Below are 17,749 nucleotides of genomic sequence, written 5' to 3' on the forward strand. Positions count from 1 at the left end.
TTATATCTATCTAATTTTTTTAATAGTAAATAATATTTCACAGTCTAAATACTTTGTATTTATTTCTCTATTATCTGAAGGACATCTTGTTGTTTTCCAAAGCTTGGCAGTTATGAGCAGAGCTGCTATAAACATCCACAGGCTAGTTTTCAGCTCTTTTAGGTAAGTGTTAAAGAACACAGTGTCTGTGCCACGTGTTAAGGGTATGTTTTTACAAATCTGCTGTCCAGAATGACTGTGGGTATGCATTGCTACCAGCAGGGAGCGAGAGTCCCCATCACTCCTGGTGCTCACGGGCACTTGGTGTCCATGCTTGAGATTCTGACAGCAAAGGACGTATAGTGGGCCTTCTTGTTCTGATTGACATTTTGCTGATAATATCTGATACTGTGCATATGTCCATATTGCTTTTTCTTTTCTACTGTACGTCTTCTTCATTGTGGTGTCTGTTGAGCTCCTTGGGATGGTTTCTGACAAGGTTTCTTTCCCTGCTGAGTTTTGAAAGTTCTTGAGTATTTTGGAGAACAGTCCTGTTCCTGATGTGTTTTCTCAGAAGCAAGTTTGTAACTGTCTCCTCATTCTGTTGATACTGACTTCCACAGAGCGGTGCCTGTGTGTTTGTGTGTGTCCATGTCCAGAGATAGGTATTAGGCATTCTCCATTCTAATTTTTGAGACAGCATCTCTCATTGAACCTAGACTTCACCGATACTTCAAAACTGGCCAGTGGGACCCCGGATTTGCCTGCCTTGCCTTCCCTGGGGCTGGGATTTCAGTCACGCTGCCATCTGAGCAGTGTTTGCCTGGGTGGCTGGGATCAAACTCGGGGGCTCATACTTACATGCACACACCTCACCTACTGACCCATCTCTCCTGTCCCATAAGAAGTTTTATTTTTAAATTTATTCTTTTTATCTGTGCACATGTATGTGTGTGTGCGCACATACGTGAACCTACAGAAGACAAAGGAAGACATCAGATCTCCTCGAGCTGGAGCTCCAGGAGGTTGTGAGCCATGCATGTGGGTTACTCAGGTTCTCTAGAAGAACAAGTACACACTCTTGACTGCTGGATCATCTCTCTAGCTCTAGAGGTTGTTTTTTTTAATAATAAAAATGATTTAAATGGTCTTACCAAGTACCCTTCTCATGAGTCATGCTTCTGGATTTGGACCTACAAGCCCAGCATGGCAGCATCACCTCGATTCTCCCTAATTATCTTCTAGGGTGTCTAGAGTTTCCATTTCACTTCAGTCTGTTGACACTTCTTTAAAGAATATTTTTTAATTTGTTCTTTAACAATTGCTTCCACTCCCAGCTCCCTGCTCCTAATCATCCCTGCAATGCCCTTCCCAACAAGATGACCGGCTTTGCACTAGCTTGTTATAAAGGTTAGGATCAAGTTTTGCTAGATTCTTTCTCTTTTGTATCTGGACTCTCAATTGTTCCAGAGCCTAGAGTCTCATTCCCATCAGGCAAGTGCTGTAACCTGACCTATACCCCCAGCGCCCAGCAGATTTATTTCAGAAAGACTATTGTTGCTCCATTGTATTGCCTTTTGATCAGCTGACTATATGTGAGTCTGTTTGTGAGCACCCCTCACTCTTTCTAGCAATCTCTTTGTAGCACACTTGGTGTGGCTTTATTTTGTGTCGACTTCACTCCCCAGCAGCCCTAACCTTTGTCCATTCCCTTCAGACTTGTGCTGGCTACTCTAGGCCTGTGGCCTCTCTAGATGAACCACTTTGTTGGAATCCAACGACTAAATCCTAAATCTCTGGAACTGTAATCGAAGTCCATTGCATCTGTAGACCAGAGTTTCTTAAACTTTTCCTACCTGCAGCTCCATTCACCAAAGGAGTCTATTGTGATGTAGGCCAATAGGTGTAAAAAATAGGTATGCAAACCAAACATTTTGAGATTTAAAATTCATAAAGAAGTTCATTTTAAAAACCATTCCTCTCGGTACACAGACAATTATACCATTCATGGAAGACGAAAGCAAATCTATTACTAGTGAGATTGATGTCCTTGTTTATACATAAAAATTAAGTCTTGGCTGAACATTTCATACTGCAGAGGGTCGAGAATCTTCGATATTTTTCATCTAATTAATATTTTGATTTTATGACCATCAATGCTGAGAACATGATGTTGCATAAATGCATAGTACGAAATGGGAATTCTGTCTGAATCCTAAGCCAAAGTCCACTTACTGATTTTAATGAAGCTTAATGAAACTCAAGTCAACAATTGGAACAGCGATTTTTTTTAAAATTGGACATTGTAACAAAATTGTTTCATACCTGCTGAGGAATGATGGCAAGAAAATACTCAGCCAGCACTTGGGAGGCAGAGGCAGGTGGATCTCTGTGAGTTCGAGATCAGCCTGGTCTACAAGAGCTAGTTCCAGGACAGGCTCCAAAACCACAGAGAAACCCTGTCTCGAAAAAACCAAAAAAAAAAAAAGAAAGAAAGAAAGAAAATACTCAGTCTTTGTTTTCTATAATTAAGTCATTGTTTTTCTATAAGAATGAAAAGAAACTTAAATAGCCTGCAACAGCTTTGAATCTGCACTGCACGGAAGTATCTCAGGCAGTGTTGGTATTGCAAAGAGTGGCCGCAGGCTTAGTGCAAAATGCACATGTTGTGTATTCAGAACCAAGGCTGCGGTGATGTCACACGGTGCTATAGACCAAGCTGCTGAGAGCAGAGACCGGCACTGTTACGCTTGTCTCTGTGCATGGCCTAACCGCATTCTTCAGTTCTCTGACTTTGTTCACTAGAATTTTACCATTTTCCTCGAACTTTCTACAGATTTAGCTGTGTGGATCCCTAAGTACTTCATATTAGGAGGTGCTAATGTGAATGATAGTGTGCTTTTAATTTCAGTTCTGCTTGTCCACTAATACATAGAATGGAAGAAAGCGGTCTGTGTAGCACAAATAATAAAACCCAGAGACAGATATGGGTTCAACTTGAAGATCAGAAAAGCAAGCAGCCAATCACTAGAGAGCTCTTACCTCTAAAAACTCCTCAGACTGAAAGAGAGCAAGTTTCTGTCTCATGCAGCCTTATATGCCTCTCTTGTGCTGCGATTAAAGGCGGGAGCCGCCACCATTTGGATCTGTCTCTGCATTGATCTGGTGTAGTCCACAGTGGCCTTGAGCTCCCAGAGAACTCACCTGCCTGTCTACCAAATCCTGGGATTAAAGGTGTGTGACACCACTGCCTGGCCTATGGAGGCTTAGTTTTACCCACTGGTCTTCAGGCAGGCAAGCTGTATTTATAAAACGTAAATAAAGGATCACTGTAAATCTGCGTTTGTGTACTCGCCTAAGTCTCGCTGCTTTGCTGTAATTGCCTTCAGTTCCAGAAAGATCTCGCTGATTCTTGTCCCGCAGGATCAGGATATCTGCAAGCAGAGTTCTCCTTATTTTCACTCTTTTCTTTTCTACTGGACTAGCTAGTATTCCCAGGAATGAGGGAGAGGGGCGTGGGAGGCACCGTCTCTACCTTGTTGCTGATCTTGGTGGGGAAGCTTTGGTCTGTGCTCTGAAGTGTGGTGCAGTTATGGGTTCTCTGGGCTGTTCTTCCTAAGTTAGGAAGGCTTCTTCTCATCCTTATTTACTGAAAGTTCTACCCATAAACAGATGTCGGATTTTGTCAAACACTTCCTTTTTTCATCTTTTATTATGGTGATAGGAAATATCCTTGGAACTGTTCATGTGACTGATTATTGAGCCGATTGGAAAAATCTCGGGCCTCCCCTGACATCTTAGTTGTTTGTTATAGCATGTGATTCTCTTAAGCACTGCTGGATGGATTTGCTGAGGTTTTGTTGAGGATTTTTGCAGCTGTCCAGATGTGAGGTATTGCTCTGCTGTTTCCTTGTAAGGAAATTGGTCTTCGGGTAACTTCGGCCTTACGGAATAGGTTAGCCAGGAATCCTTCGCCCCCCCTCCTCTAAGATGCTGTAGAGAATCAGAGCAACATCTCCCTTGTCTGGTGTAATTCCCTAATGAAAACATCTGGGCCTATGCTTTCCATTTGGGATGATGATTAGTTATTTATTTATTTTTATAAATATGAGCTGTTTTGGATTATATATCCTGATAGTATTTTCCAGAGATATTCCTGAGCATAAATACCTTCAAGTCTTCAGCTCATGTAGTAAGAACTGGGCAAGTTGCCAACATTTTGGTTGGGCAGGAGGTCCTTAGCATACGAGTTTCCACCCATAAAGACGATGGGGCCCTAGAATAGTAGTTTTTATGATCCAGGATCTGGAGAACTCACTGTTCTCCCAGAAGGTCTGAGTGTGTGTGTGTGTGTGTGTGTGTGTGTGTGTGTGTGTGTGTGTGTGTGTAGGGGGTTATGGAGAGATGGTTCAGTTTAAGAGCAGTTGCAGGTCTTGCACAGGACCCAGATTCAGTTCCCAACACCCATATAGTGTCTCAGTCACCTGTAACTCCAGCTCCAGGGCCTCTGACATCTCCTGTCCCCTGCAGGCACTGGCCACACACAGCACAAACATTCATACATGCATGCACACATACAGATACAATAAATCATTAAATATTTCTGTGTATGTGTGTGTAATATGATTTTAAACAGATTTTTTAAATAAATCATACTGATTTTCCTAGGAAATACGTCTCTAAGCCTTTTTATTCTTTTTATTCAGTCTGAGACCCTCATCTGTGAATGGTGCTACCTCTTCCCTCTTCAGGGAAGACTCTCTGTAAATACCCTTATACCTACTTGGAAGTGTATCTCCTAGGTGACTAAATCCAGTCAAGCTGACAATAAAAATATAACTCTCACAACTAGCGACATTAAAAATGTTTTGTGTGCCTATTTGCTGTGCTTTTGATAATGTTTATTTTTCACGTCTTCTGCCCCTTTTCTGGTTGGACTGTTTATTACTGGATCTTGGGGTTCTCTGGGAGCCTCAATATGAGTCATTTGTCCTTCCACTTGCAAGTGTACTTCCTCCAGTCTGCCCTGAAGTGTTAGCCTCTTCTCAGAACACTTGCTCCTTTGTAGCCCCCTTCCTTTGTCAGTCTTGTCTTTGGTGTAGACCTCTCAAATTTTCCCTGAGGCTTCTTTTTCAAGATGTAACTTCATGCACCCACCTGTTGGGTCTGTGTGTGTGGCGAGGGGTTCAGATTGAGGGTTTCTGCCTGCTAGAGATAACTAATTGCCCCCATTACATCATGCTGAAAAGAATTTCTTTCCTCCATGTAATTAATTGTCTCTATTGATCAAAAATCAATTGGCCTGAGTCATGCATAGTGGCCATGCCTCTACTCCCAGGATTAGCTTAATAATTTGTACAATCGTTCAAATTGTGTATTTTATGTTGGATGAGTTTTGGTGGCTTTTATTTTTAATGAGTCAGTTTTTTCCTAAATTACCAATTTTATAGAGGTAGCATTTGCCACAGTATCTTTATCACAATAATAACCCTGGAGCAACGCCCTTCCCTTTCATGGCCATAGCGTTGATTTCATTTTCCCCTTCAGTCTGGATAGAGCCTTATCAACTTTGTTGTTTTAAACAGCTGGCTGGTTCTCAGTTTTGTTACCTTTTCTGTTTTCAGTTATCTCTATTTCCGTTCTTTTAGTACCATCCTTCCTTCTGTGTCTAATACGGTCTTGTTCTTCTCCTTAACTATGAAAGAACTCATTCTTCAATTATTTAACCCTAGCACATTAGCGGTCTCAGGTTTTGTTTTAGAGGACTTTTAATTGTGTTGGTGTGCAGGGAGAGGGGTTCTCCATGTGTGTACGGTGACAGTGGCCAGAGCTGGAGTTGCCGGTGGTTGTGAGCCACCTGCACAGGTGCTGGGACTGAACCTGGGTCGTCCGTTGAGAACAGTATAACCTCTTACCTGCTGAGCCATTACCTTACTTCTCCAGCTCCTGGTCTTGCTTTGATGTGTAGAACTCCCTGTGTTTTTATTTATTTATTTCCTTCTGCATATTAAGTGTACTCAGGTCCCTGTTTGACTACAGAGAAGTATCATGTGGGTCTGTTCCCTTTCCCCAAATAAAACCTCCTCCAGCTCTGTTGCATGGCGCCTTTCTCTTGTGCATCGCTTTTTAAATGGCAACAATAGACCTTGACTGGTTAGATGACATCTTTGACCCCTAGGATTTTCTTTTTCTTTTTTAATTAATTTGGAAATGATGTGTGAAAATTTTCAGAGACCCTGGATGGCATCTTCTTGTGTTATAATAAGGAGAGGGTTTGTGTACTCTAGAAGGAAGCAAGAATACAGGAGATTACCTTATTTTAGGTATTGTAGTGACTTTGCAGTAGTTGTTGGCTCTATGAGGCCCCATGTATTTGTCTTCTAATAATTATAGGATTTAATATTTCATTTATGAGAACTGAAAACTTAAGCTGCTTACCATGCTCAGGCCTCTTGGTGGATCCAAAACTTCACTTTGTCCCCTGGGTCCACCAGAACCAGGCAGAGTTTCTGTCTGCCTTGTGGCCCCATGCCTCCCTTCAGGCTTTCCCATAGGCTACTCGGGAACTAGCAAACGCAGGCAGGGAGGACAGGGGTTGGGGTCCCTTCTCTTTGGTGCTGTTTTTCGGTGTTTGTCTCTTCAGTTTCTGAGGATTTTCAGAGCCCCACACCACTTCAGAATTCTGATTACTGGGTCTGTGAGACGGTTCAGTGGATCGGAGTACTCACTATACGCGTCTCAGCACGTGTGTATACAGACAGAGTGGCATGTGTCTGTAGCCCAGTGACTGGGAGAGAAGGCAGGGGAAAGGAGGAGTCCGCTGGGGCTTGCCGGCTACCAGCCTAACTGGAAACCAGCAAGCTCCAAGGTTCTGTAAGACACCCTGCCTCAAACATGAGCAATAAAGACGCCGTGTCTTCCTCTGGCCTTCCCCATGGACACATGAACACCTGTACCTGCACACATTTATGTCCAAACATCCATAACACACACGCACGTGCTTGCACACACACATAGGCACACACCAACTACTGGAGGAGAAAATAGCAGATAATGTTAGGATTTCTTCAATGTCTTCTGGTAGAAGAAATAGAACAGCTTTCCTTCTTCCTCTTGTTCTGCATTCTTTCCCTAATCCATGAGTCATTCCACGCTCAGGGAGCTCTTGCTGTGTCTGGGCTCTGTCCTAACCACGGGCAACATGACAGATAGGATCCTTGCCCTGGAGGTCTTCATAGACTTGCTAAAGCTGGATGGATGACCAAGAGCTGGTGAACACACGCTGCTTCCCCTGCCCTGTGGCGAGGGTCAGAATTTTATGATCTCATCCCCTTGCCATCCTCGCAATGACCTCAGCATGTAGGTGCTGTAGCTTGGGGCACTTTTGTGACGTGCCCAAGGTCCAACCAAAACACGTAAGATTTGAATCAGACAGTTCCAAGAATAGGTAGAGCCTCTCACTGATGTGAAGACAGTAGAGACAGTCACGTCACTGCCTAGGAATAGTGAGGGTTTTTACGGCTGATTAGAATTGTCTACTCACAGTCCAAAGCACCTGTTAGTTGAGGCATGCAAACCCTGTATTTACCACATATTCCTGGCAAAACAGGCCAACTAATAATAGGCGACCAGCCCTACTTTTGGTAAGTAAAAATTATTGGGGAGACCTGTGTTTGAGTGGATATTTTAAAATCAAGTGAATCATTTTCACCTTTAAAATGACCTGACCTTCAGAAAATGAGTTGGAGTGTATTCTCTGTAGTGTAATACAGTGTCGTGGGAGAAAGCACCGTGAGTTGCCTACAATGTTCTGCATCTATTAGCTGAACTGGTAGACATCTGAGCTCCAAGGAGGTTGGTGTGACGGTTTTAACCCTGCAGATGACGGCAGCTTCGTTATCTGTAAGCAAACTCTCAATCCTGTGTTGTTTACAAGGAGAATGGATGATGGGAAGTTAGGTGCTTGCTGTAGGAAACAGGTCCCCATTTTCTCATGGGGAATACAGTCCCTGGTCAGCTTAACCTGCCAGACAAGCCCAAGTCAGGATAGAGTGAAGCGTACTTATAAAATCGACAGGAAACTCAAAAGGAAGAGGGCCCATTTTCTCATGGGGAATACAGTCCCTGGTCAGCTTAACCTGCCAAACAAGCCCAAGTCAGGATAGAGTGAAGCGTACTTATAAAATCGACAGGAAACTCAAAAGGAAGAGGGGCTAGTTTTTACCAATTTTTAAGTGCAGGGCTGACATGTAGAGGTTTCTAAGAACTTGCTTCTGAAGACATCACCTACTGGTGGAAGCTGGCATTGCAACTTCCTGCTCTGTAAATAAAGGAGCTGCAGCTGAGGCTTCCCAGCCTGGGCTAAGACTAGTCAGGCAGCCAGCGGGGAGAAGTTGATCCCTGGCCTTCTGTCCCTGCCTTCTCCCCTCCTCACCGCATCACTAGGACCCACACTCTGAACAGAAAGCCAGCACTATAAATAGAATGTGGATTTGGGCATTAGAACCATTGCTTACATCTGCCCCTTATAAGGCATCCAAACCAACTTACATAGACACTGGCTTCAACTGTTGTCATCCAAACAAGTAGCTCCATCCCCAACTGTCACCAGTCTGAAATTAAAGGATCTTTCTTTATAGTTTACCTTTATGTGAGGCAGGCTACCACCAACAGCTTCAGGAAAATAATTATTCCAATAAAAAAAATCCATCTTATCTTTAATTGGGGCTAGCGTGGAAATCAAGAAGAAAAATGGGATGGGAAGCTTCCATGGCCAAGCAGATCAGGCACTAGTCTTGTGAAAGAGGCAGGTCTTCTTACTTTCTTGAAGATGTTTTATCCCGTGACACAAGTGTAATTTTACCAGTTGAGTCCCAGAGCTACTCATATATCTTATATGTGTATGTGTGCATATATATATGTGTGTGCATGTGTATGAGTATGAGTGTGTAGGCACACATATGTGCGTGTGGGTGTGTACATGTGTGTGTGCATGTGTATATGTGTGTGCACAGATGTGTAAGTGTGCATTTGTGTATGCATGTTTATATGTGAGTATGCATACAAATGTGTTTGTGAGTGTGCATGAGCGTGTGTGTGTATGTGTGTATGTGTGTGTGTGTGTGTGTGTGAAAGTCTTGTAACTCTGGCTCATGAGGGTCTTTTTGGAACAATCTCTTCTCCCCTTTTAGCTCCCTTGTCCTTTGAAAAAGTCCACATTTTCTAAAGGGCTTTTTCTTAGTACCATCCTCTGGGGTTCATTTACTTTTGTTTAATTAGTTTCCTGTTAATTAAGAATGAGAATTAGCTGGGTTCTAAGCATGCTCGCAGAGCTAGAGGTAAGCTAGAGTGGCCCCAAAGGAAATGGGGCTGTAATTTGGGAACAGGTGGGCCGGGCCTTCTTCTGCTCTCTGGTCTAGGTAATTCCGCTGAACTTGGTGTCTGTGGGCTATAGATTCATTCACGTGACGAGAAAACCCAGCTAGCCCTTGTGGGTCAGAGAATCGTGGGCGGTAGAAGCTGGTGCCTGCAGGGGGGCTTTTGTCTTTTTCTTCTAATCTCCGAGTCATTCAAAGTTGTGTCGTTGTGGAAGTTTTCCAGCCTTCATTTTTCCAAAGAATCTCACCTGCTTGCTATGTCGCGTTTCCTGTCTGGATCCTTCGGCTGCTCCGTCTTCAGTCAATGCGCTCTCAGTACCCTGATGTGGATTCAATTTTAAGAATAATTTTCCTATCAATACCCCCTTTGAAAGCTGTTTCCCCTCAGTTTATTTACAGGGTGATTTAATTCACTAAGAAAACCACGTCATGCAAGTTTTCAGTTTCTTTCCTTGAGTGGAGGGGGAGGGGCTTCATGCTGTGATAGCAAGGCTGTGGGTCACAGCGTGTATTTCCTGGCAACTGGGGAAAGGACCGGCAAGCTTTAACGATGAAAGTTGTAGGCACTAGTGAGTCACAACTTTGAGGGTTGTGGTTATCAGGCACCATTCACGATGGCTTTGCACTCCGTGTGTATGCACGCATTGCACACACACACACAAGCCACACATCAGTGACAGATGACCTATTGAAATAATTTCAGAGCCGGTCTGTGGTTGCTACGACAACCAATGCTCTCTTGGCTTTTATCTGGCCATGTGACAGGGACTTTGACGTCAGCCAGAGGCAGAGTCTGTGCCTGAGTCTGTCCGCATAGTCAAAGGCTTGTGAGAATCTGGTGGATGCTGGACCTCGCTGCTGAGGCTGTCGCTGCTGCTGTTGCTTTCACTGCGGTTGTTACTTCCCAGGGGCTGCAGGAGCATGGACTACTAAACCCCACATTGCTACGTGAGGTAACCAGCTTGCTTTATACGCCGGAGTTACGCGTTTTCCCAGCCTGTGGTGGTTTTTTTTTTTTTCTCTTCCCTCTTAACCTCCTACAACTTTGTCTTCAGGAGCGGTTACTGATGGACCCAGGCAAAGAATGCGAAGTGACTTCTAGTTATGCATTTCAGGCAGTCTCTGGAATGTGGTTAGATTTGGATTAATGTTCCGTGAAGTAGGTTAAAATGTAATCTCCTTGCGAAACACTTGCTAACATACATTATTTAAAGATTCGCATTGTGCGGCGTGAGCCAAACGTGCTCCCTCGAATTCCAGGAATCCTCGTTCGGTATTGTTCTGAGTCTAACAACTCCAGCACTGCCTGGCAGGGTGCAGCTAACTTTTCCTTGTTGCAGCTGCTGATTCTGCATCAGCCCACGGCCGTTTGGGTTTGGTTTCTCTCAGCTGCAGCGTGTACTCTTGGCGTCAATGAGAGCAGGGAGATAAGACGCTAGACTTTGAAAGTTGTGGTTCTTAGTGTACAAAAGGGCTTTCAGCACCCTGTAAACAACGGGGACACTGGCAACAGCTTCCTGTTTAGAGAGAAAGAATCTCCAATGTGCCAAGGAAGTCGGGGTGGGACCTATACATGTGTGTGTGGTTGCGTTTTGGGTGTTACTGTAAAGTCTTTCTGTGGCTTTCTCTGAAAACCCTGTAGTGAAGAGGAGGGACCAGGTGGCCTTTTCTAAGGAGCCCTGTGGGCTGGTTCAGATTTTTATTCTTAATTAAAATAATTATTTATATAAGAAAACAAGAGCCTGAAACCAAATGTTCATTGTTGTGAGGTCTACCTTAATTGCAGCACAGATTTAAAATGCTCACAAAAATTTTGCTCCAGGTCTTGCGTGAGTAAATTTGGTAACTCTGCCGAGCAAGGGTTCTCACCTCTCCAGTTCTCTGATACCCTGGGCTCAAGGTTGTTGTGGGGGCATTGCTATGGTTCTGCTAGCTCCTTCTGTAGCTTGTAGTTTCAAGGAAAACGCTGGCTCTGAAGCAAGCCTAGATGTATAAACAGGATTCTAAATCCTGCAGATTTAACAGAATCGAGGCATATTTTAGAGTACCATATGGAAGAGAACCAGCATATATGGAGTTGAGCAGAGACCGGCTGTATGCTGATGAGATGTTAGTTGTGTTTCAGCTCAGTGGAAGAATACGTTATTTTTGATCATATTACCAGGTGCAGAAATTTAAGTTATGCCCTTTACACTTGTGGGTGAGAACCTTGAACAGCTCTCAGCTACAGTGGTCACTGACTAACTGCTTGTATCAATTATTTCCCGAGTAGCTTTCAATGAGCAGACCTATTTTGAGCAGAGCTTCCATGAGGACTGTCCAATGTCTGAAGGGCTTGTATGGACCACGTACCTATTAACACAGCTTCCCATCCTTTACCTCCCCTCGTGATTCCAGTAACTCAGAGGCTACCTCTTTAACATGCCAACTGGTGTGTGACATTTCATTTGTGCATGGTGAGGGCAGTCATTGCTGTCATTTGGCATACACTCGGTGACCAACTTTTCGGGCTCCAACTCCAATGTCGTAATTCTTACTCTTGATTCTCTCCCTGGGTTTGTGTGCAAAGCCCTTATACATGAGACTAGATTTCAATAATAAAAATGAGAGAGAGAGAGAGAGAGAGAGAGAGAGAGAGAGAGAGAGAGAGAGAGAGAGAAGAGGGGAAGAGAGAGAGTTGATGCTAGGGGCAAAATGTCAGTGAGAAAGTTGGAAAGCCGCCTCCGAGAAGAAAGGTGCTGCTTTCAAAGCCACAGGTCCTTTTTTTTTTTTATAGCAAAATAAGGAAAAAGGACTCGTGAGCAGCATCTACCTGCAGCAGTGCGACTGTGTTGCCTTCAAGGTCAAGTTTGCTTCAGCCTCAAAAGATGCCAGTGTGGAAGGATTTACTCTAGACACCGGCTGCTGCATTATTGAGTGCTTTGTGTAGAGTTTCAGGAAACCTTAATCCTTTCGGGGCCATGAGCATGTTTGGCAATCTTGGTAAAGCCTACGGACTCTTTTCAGGATGATATCTAAACAACATAAAACAAATCATGCCGATTGCAAAGGAAGCCACTTCCCGTTAAAATGTGTTCAAAATAACAAGAGGCCATGAATTTGATAAAGATCAGAGGGGGGGTGGTATATGGATGAGGTTGGAGGGAGAAAAGGGAAGGAGAGAGGTGAATAATTACATTATAATCTCAAAAATAAAAAAATAAAATGAACTATTTCTTTAATTAGGATAGTATATGTACTTTGTTGATATGTTCTTAAATCATACAAAGCAGCAGCTGCTGCAATGGCGATCATAATTTTGGAGTGGTGTTATCCATGAATGCTGTTTTGAGATTGAGCTAGTCTAACAACTGCCTTACGAAATGCAAATATCTGTGATTTCTCTTGGCAACAATGTCACAACCATTTTGGTTTGTGACCCACATTGTAAAGGAAGGAAATACTGAATTTCAGTTTGGGATTGTGGAAACGGAAGATGTCATGTTTTTAACCACCCAAGTTCCCAGGGTTCTTCTGAATTCTGTCTGCCTTAGAGTTAACTAATATGTTAGTTTGTGTGACCAAAAGCACTCAGAACCCACTGCACAAAGTCCATAGCCTCGTTTTGGTTCCACAGCATCTGATTTTATTCTTGGACCATGAGAATGTCACAGTATTCTCTAAATACCTGGTGCAGAGATGGGTGGTGTGGTCCCTCAGCTGCTGACCTGTCTTTACTCTCCTCTGCCTTTGTCATCCTAAGTCTTCTGTGACCTGGGCTGAGAGAGTCTCACCCGGTTCACTATGGGTAACGAGGGAAACAGAGTGTTGACACGTTATGGAAGTTCAAACCACGCACCACGGAGGGCTGTGGCTGTTTACAGAGACCTTTATCCGCACGGGGAAGGTGACAAAGCGGTGCTTAGATGAGCATGTCAGGCGCTATGTAAGATCCAGTGAAGGAATCCATGCGCTAACAACCTTTAGAGCAGCATTAAAGACTTTCTAGCTTAAAGCAAACCATACATAGACGCAAACCGACAACAAGCAAAGCTATTTCCAGCCGCACAAGGCTGACTTGTCAGGAGCCTCCAGAATGGTAAGCATTCAACAGGAAGTGGGGAAAGGAGACACTTCCCGAGAAAGCTGAGCTGCACGCACAACATGTTTATGCTGGAAGCAGGAGGTGCAAATGTTATTGTTTACCTCGACATACCAGAAAAGCTCCCATTCCCCACATTGCTTTGGATGAGAAGGAACTAGTGCTGGCTTCCGTGTGTGCCACTGGGGAGCCCTGCAGTCGGTTGGCAGCTGTCACAGCCCTGTGTTTAGAAAGTCCAAAGCCAGCCTTTCGATTACATCATCACCTACCGCCCCAGCGTGAAAGAATGGAGCTAAGATGTTTTGCACAAGCTGTTGTTTAAACCAAATCCAAATCCCTTGAATCTGAAATGGAAGCTGAGCGATTTTCCTTCGTGCATTCTCAGAGGGATTACCAAAGAGGATGTTCTCGAATAGTTCTTGCTCTTTGGATTAGGAAAAACACCTGCGTGGAGACTGAGTCTCTGTGGAAACCTGCGGGGAAACTTGGAAAAGTCTAACATCTCCAACTGCCCTTTGCCTCTTAATGGTAGTGTTGGAAATTTCAGCACAGAAAGGAATGTGTCACTATTTTGTTTTTACAAAATCAACTTTATTTTTAAAGTGCTGCCTTGTGGTGGAAAGCCAATTAGGAACAGCATTACAAAATTTAACATTTTTAAAATTGTTTCCAGAAGGGAGGCCATAAAATTCAGTGCTCATTAAGACCTGTATACGAAATTGTATGACAAATATTTAAGTCCCCTGGTGCCACGGTCTCCAAACCAATATCAATCCATTTCTGATTTTAAATTTCTGTGCTTAAATTTATTTATGAAATATATATCTGTAGATGCCATTGATGTCATGCTAAAATGGCTCAGTGCATACGAGCACTTCCTGCTCTTTGAAAGGGCCTGAGTTCAGCCCCCAGAAACCATGCCAAGTGGCTCACAACTGCTTCTACTTCCATTCAGGAGATCTGATGCCCTCTTCGAGCCTCCACAGGCACCAGCGTACATGCAGCATACCCTCACACAGGCGCACACACGGGCTCCTCCTACTGCTGCTCATAATAATGATAATTTAATCAATTTAAATGGAACATACTTCTATCACAATAAAGTTCTATAATTAGTTTGCAGGCAAGAAGTCACTGATCTAAAAGATCTTCCTGTTGTTGCCTTGCTCACTAGGAAGCTTCTCCGTGGCGTCTGAGTTCTGTTCAGTCACTCCAGCACAGTAGAGGCCTGTGCGCAGGTGTACTGGTTACTTTTCTTGTGGCCGTGACAAAAACACCAACAAAGGCAAACTAACAATGGAAGGCATTGATCTGGCTCACGACTAAAGGGATGTGGTCCATCGTGGTAGGGACAGCATGACAGCAGGACCGTGAAGTGGCTGGTCACATTACTTTCAGGAAGCTGGATGAGATGTTGTTTGCCGTCCCCTTTGTTATTTAGTTCAGGGCCCCAGCTGATGGGATGGCGCCTCCCACAGGTAGGATGGGTTTCCTCACCTCCAGTTACCCAGGCTAGAAATCCCTCACAAATGTGCTTTTAGATTTATCTCTTAGGTGATCCTAGATCCTGTCAAGCTGACAGTCAAGACTAATCACTGCATCAAGGTAACACGGTTTAAATGATGATTCTGAAATTTCTTTGTTTCTGTTACTGTATGCCCACCTGCTGTTAATATATACTAAACGGAATGACTGCATGCTAAGGGGACTCCCACAGACCACAGGTGATTTCGAAGATGCAATAACAAATAGCATTCCCTAACAGTGAAAGCATCCTCTACCTTCCCATCTCTTACCAAGGATCAGTTGCAGCAGGATCAGCCAACGGTCAATCATTATCAGCTGGCTTCTGTGGCCATCACATTATTTTAGGCATTTTGAACGTCTACTACTGGAGTGGAGAGCGCTGGTGGCTTGATTTCATAGACTCTGGCTTCTTGACTAAGCTTTTAACTCAAGCATTTGGGCTTTGATACACTCAGTAAGTTCTGAACACCTACTGTGTACCAATATTGATCATGAGTTCTGCTTTGAGAAACAAAACAAGTCAGGGCCCCGCTGTTGGGATGCTTACGGTCAACTGTAAAGGAACTCTAAGGGACGCTTACACTCTGACTGGGTAGGGAATCAGAAACCTGTGTGTGCCCGCAACCAGGATCCCTCCCTGACAGCCACACTGTTTACTGTGGTCAGAAAAGAAAGTCCTCACTAAAATCCATCAAAGGAAGCAAGACAAAGAACCTGGAAACCATGAAAGTCTACTCCAGAATCAAACTTCCCAAGAGGTAGGTAGCTGCTGTACAGCCAGTTTCACGGGTGAGCGATCTGTTCCCCTCGCAGATTCCGAGATTCCAGGGATGTCAAGCCTGTCCCCAGTGGACCAAAGGTTATTTGTCCCCTCATTCAGGAGATAAGTGACCAGTAGAATGATTTACTCTTAGCCAATACTCAGGATTATTCAAGCAATGGGAGCCACTTTATTCTCTAGAGCCGTCTTTATATTTGTGCCCAAGTAGCTCCCATGTTTCCTGTGTTAACCCAGTTAAGAATAGGCTCTCAGCTTCGACAAACAGACCCATGTTCCAGGGTCTAATACAATACTGCCTGTCTTCCCTTGCTCACAAATCTGGTTTGAGAAAAACTGCTGTTTTGCACAGTCACCCAGGGACTTAGGCTCTTCCTGAGCTGCCCCGAGTGCAAATCCTGTCTTTAGCACTTCCTGTTAGCGCTTTTTAAACAGGCATGGTTTTCCCATCTGGATAACACCAGTACCCATCAACCTCCTTCCATAGTAACTGACAGATATTAAGAACCCAAAGACTTGACTTTCTATCAGTTATCTCAGACTCTATCAATGATGCCAGCACCATCCAGAGGCCAGGCAAAAGCATTTCCAGGGTTAGAGAAGGTGTATCCCTGGTGTTACGATACAGACAACTCTAAGGAAGCTATATAGATTTCTAAGTTCTATTTCCCCCGCAATATCCCAGATTTTATTTTAATGAGGAAACAGAGACACAAAGGGCAAAACAAACTTCCCAGTGACACAGAAACAGATAAGGAAGCTCTAACGCTTGGGGTTCCGAGTCCTGGCTCTGCGCTCCCCCTGCAGCGTGGCTCTTCCAGGAGAGCATAGTGTGTTTCCCCCAGAAGTGCAGTTAGAGCGTGGGGCAGATTATAACCCCCAAAACTGGTCAAAAAATCCTAATCACTCCCATGGGCTTTTGTGAAATATTGTCAATATTCATTAAGAGGTGGGATAGTATACTATCCTTTCAACCTAAATGGGCTTGTGATTGACCCAACTGAGAGACCATAGTGAAATGAAGTAACATGAATTTCAAGGGGAGAGCATTAAAAATTTCCCTTCCTCTATGTTTATCTCATGTGTGATATTCATCCCTGCCTCCATGTGTGAAGAAGCCCAGACAATATGGAGAGGCCTTATTGTTGTTTCGGCTGATGGCCCCGACAATGCCCATTGTCCACAGCTGAATCTGTGAATGAGGAATCTACAGATGACTCCAGACCCCAGCTGTGGTCTCTCTGCCAGGTTAACCCTGGATACGTTTTCTTTCTGAGCCCCTCCTCACAGTTGTCTTAAGCCCGAAAGCTTTTAGCTAATGTTTTAGGTCGTTGGGGTAAGGAGTGTGTCAAAGCTAATGGTGCAATATTCGCATGGCAGCCTCAACTTTAGAAACATAAAGGTTAAAAGTCTTCTGTGCTCTCATGTAAGTGTCTAACCTAGCCTAAAATAATTTGAGGAAAAATGTCTTTTTGTTACTAATCAACTTATCAACGACGATAGCTCAGTCTGCGAGATGCTCAACATGCCAGCGTGAGGCCCTGAGTTCAGGTTCCCAGACATAGTGGGTACCCTTCTACTGGGCAAGGTGGGGTGGGTGGGGAAGTAGGATCCGCCCATCCTTGAGGGCTCACTGGCCAGCCAGTCTAGCTGAAATGGGGGCTCTAGGCCCATGCATATATTACGTACCCACTTGCACACACACACTGTCCATGCATATATATGACATACCCATATGCACACAATACACACACACACACACTGTCCATGCATATATATGGCATACCAATATGCACACAATACACACACACACACACTGTCCATGCATATATATGACATACCCATATGCACACAATACACACACACTGTCCATGCATATATATGATATACCCATATGCACACAATACACACACACACACACACTGTCCATTCATATATATGGCATACCCATATGCACACAATACACACACACACACACACTGTCCATGCATATATATGACATACCCA

The 17,749-nt window shown here is 44.0% G+C and overlaps 1 protein-coding gene across 7 annotated transcripts in view; it reads left to right on the forward strand.

Annotated features, from left to right (window-relative positions):
• Ncald (neurocalcin delta) overlaps window positions 1-17,749 on the forward strand; it is a 346,834-nt gene that overhangs the window by 262,616 nt on the left and 66,469 nt on the right. The window contains exon 1 of one of the 7 annotated variants that reach the window (XM_075961172.1): window positions 9,832-10,309. The exons of the other annotated variants lie outside the window; for them this stretch is intronic. The gene's annotated coding sequence lies outside the window, so the exon portion shown is untranslated. Of the gene's footprint in view, window positions 1-9,831; window positions 10,310-17,749 lie in introns of those variants that run through there. 7 annotated transcript variants of the gene reach the window in all.

The sequence above is a fragment of the Microtus pennsylvanicus genome, chromosome 2 (assembly GCF_037038515.1).
Source record: "Microtus pennsylvanicus isolate mMicPen1 chromosome 2, mMicPen1.hap1, whole genome shotgun sequence".
In the NCBI taxonomy this organism is placed as follows: Eukaryota; Metazoa; Chordata; class Mammalia; order Rodentia; family Cricetidae; genus Microtus; species Microtus pennsylvanicus.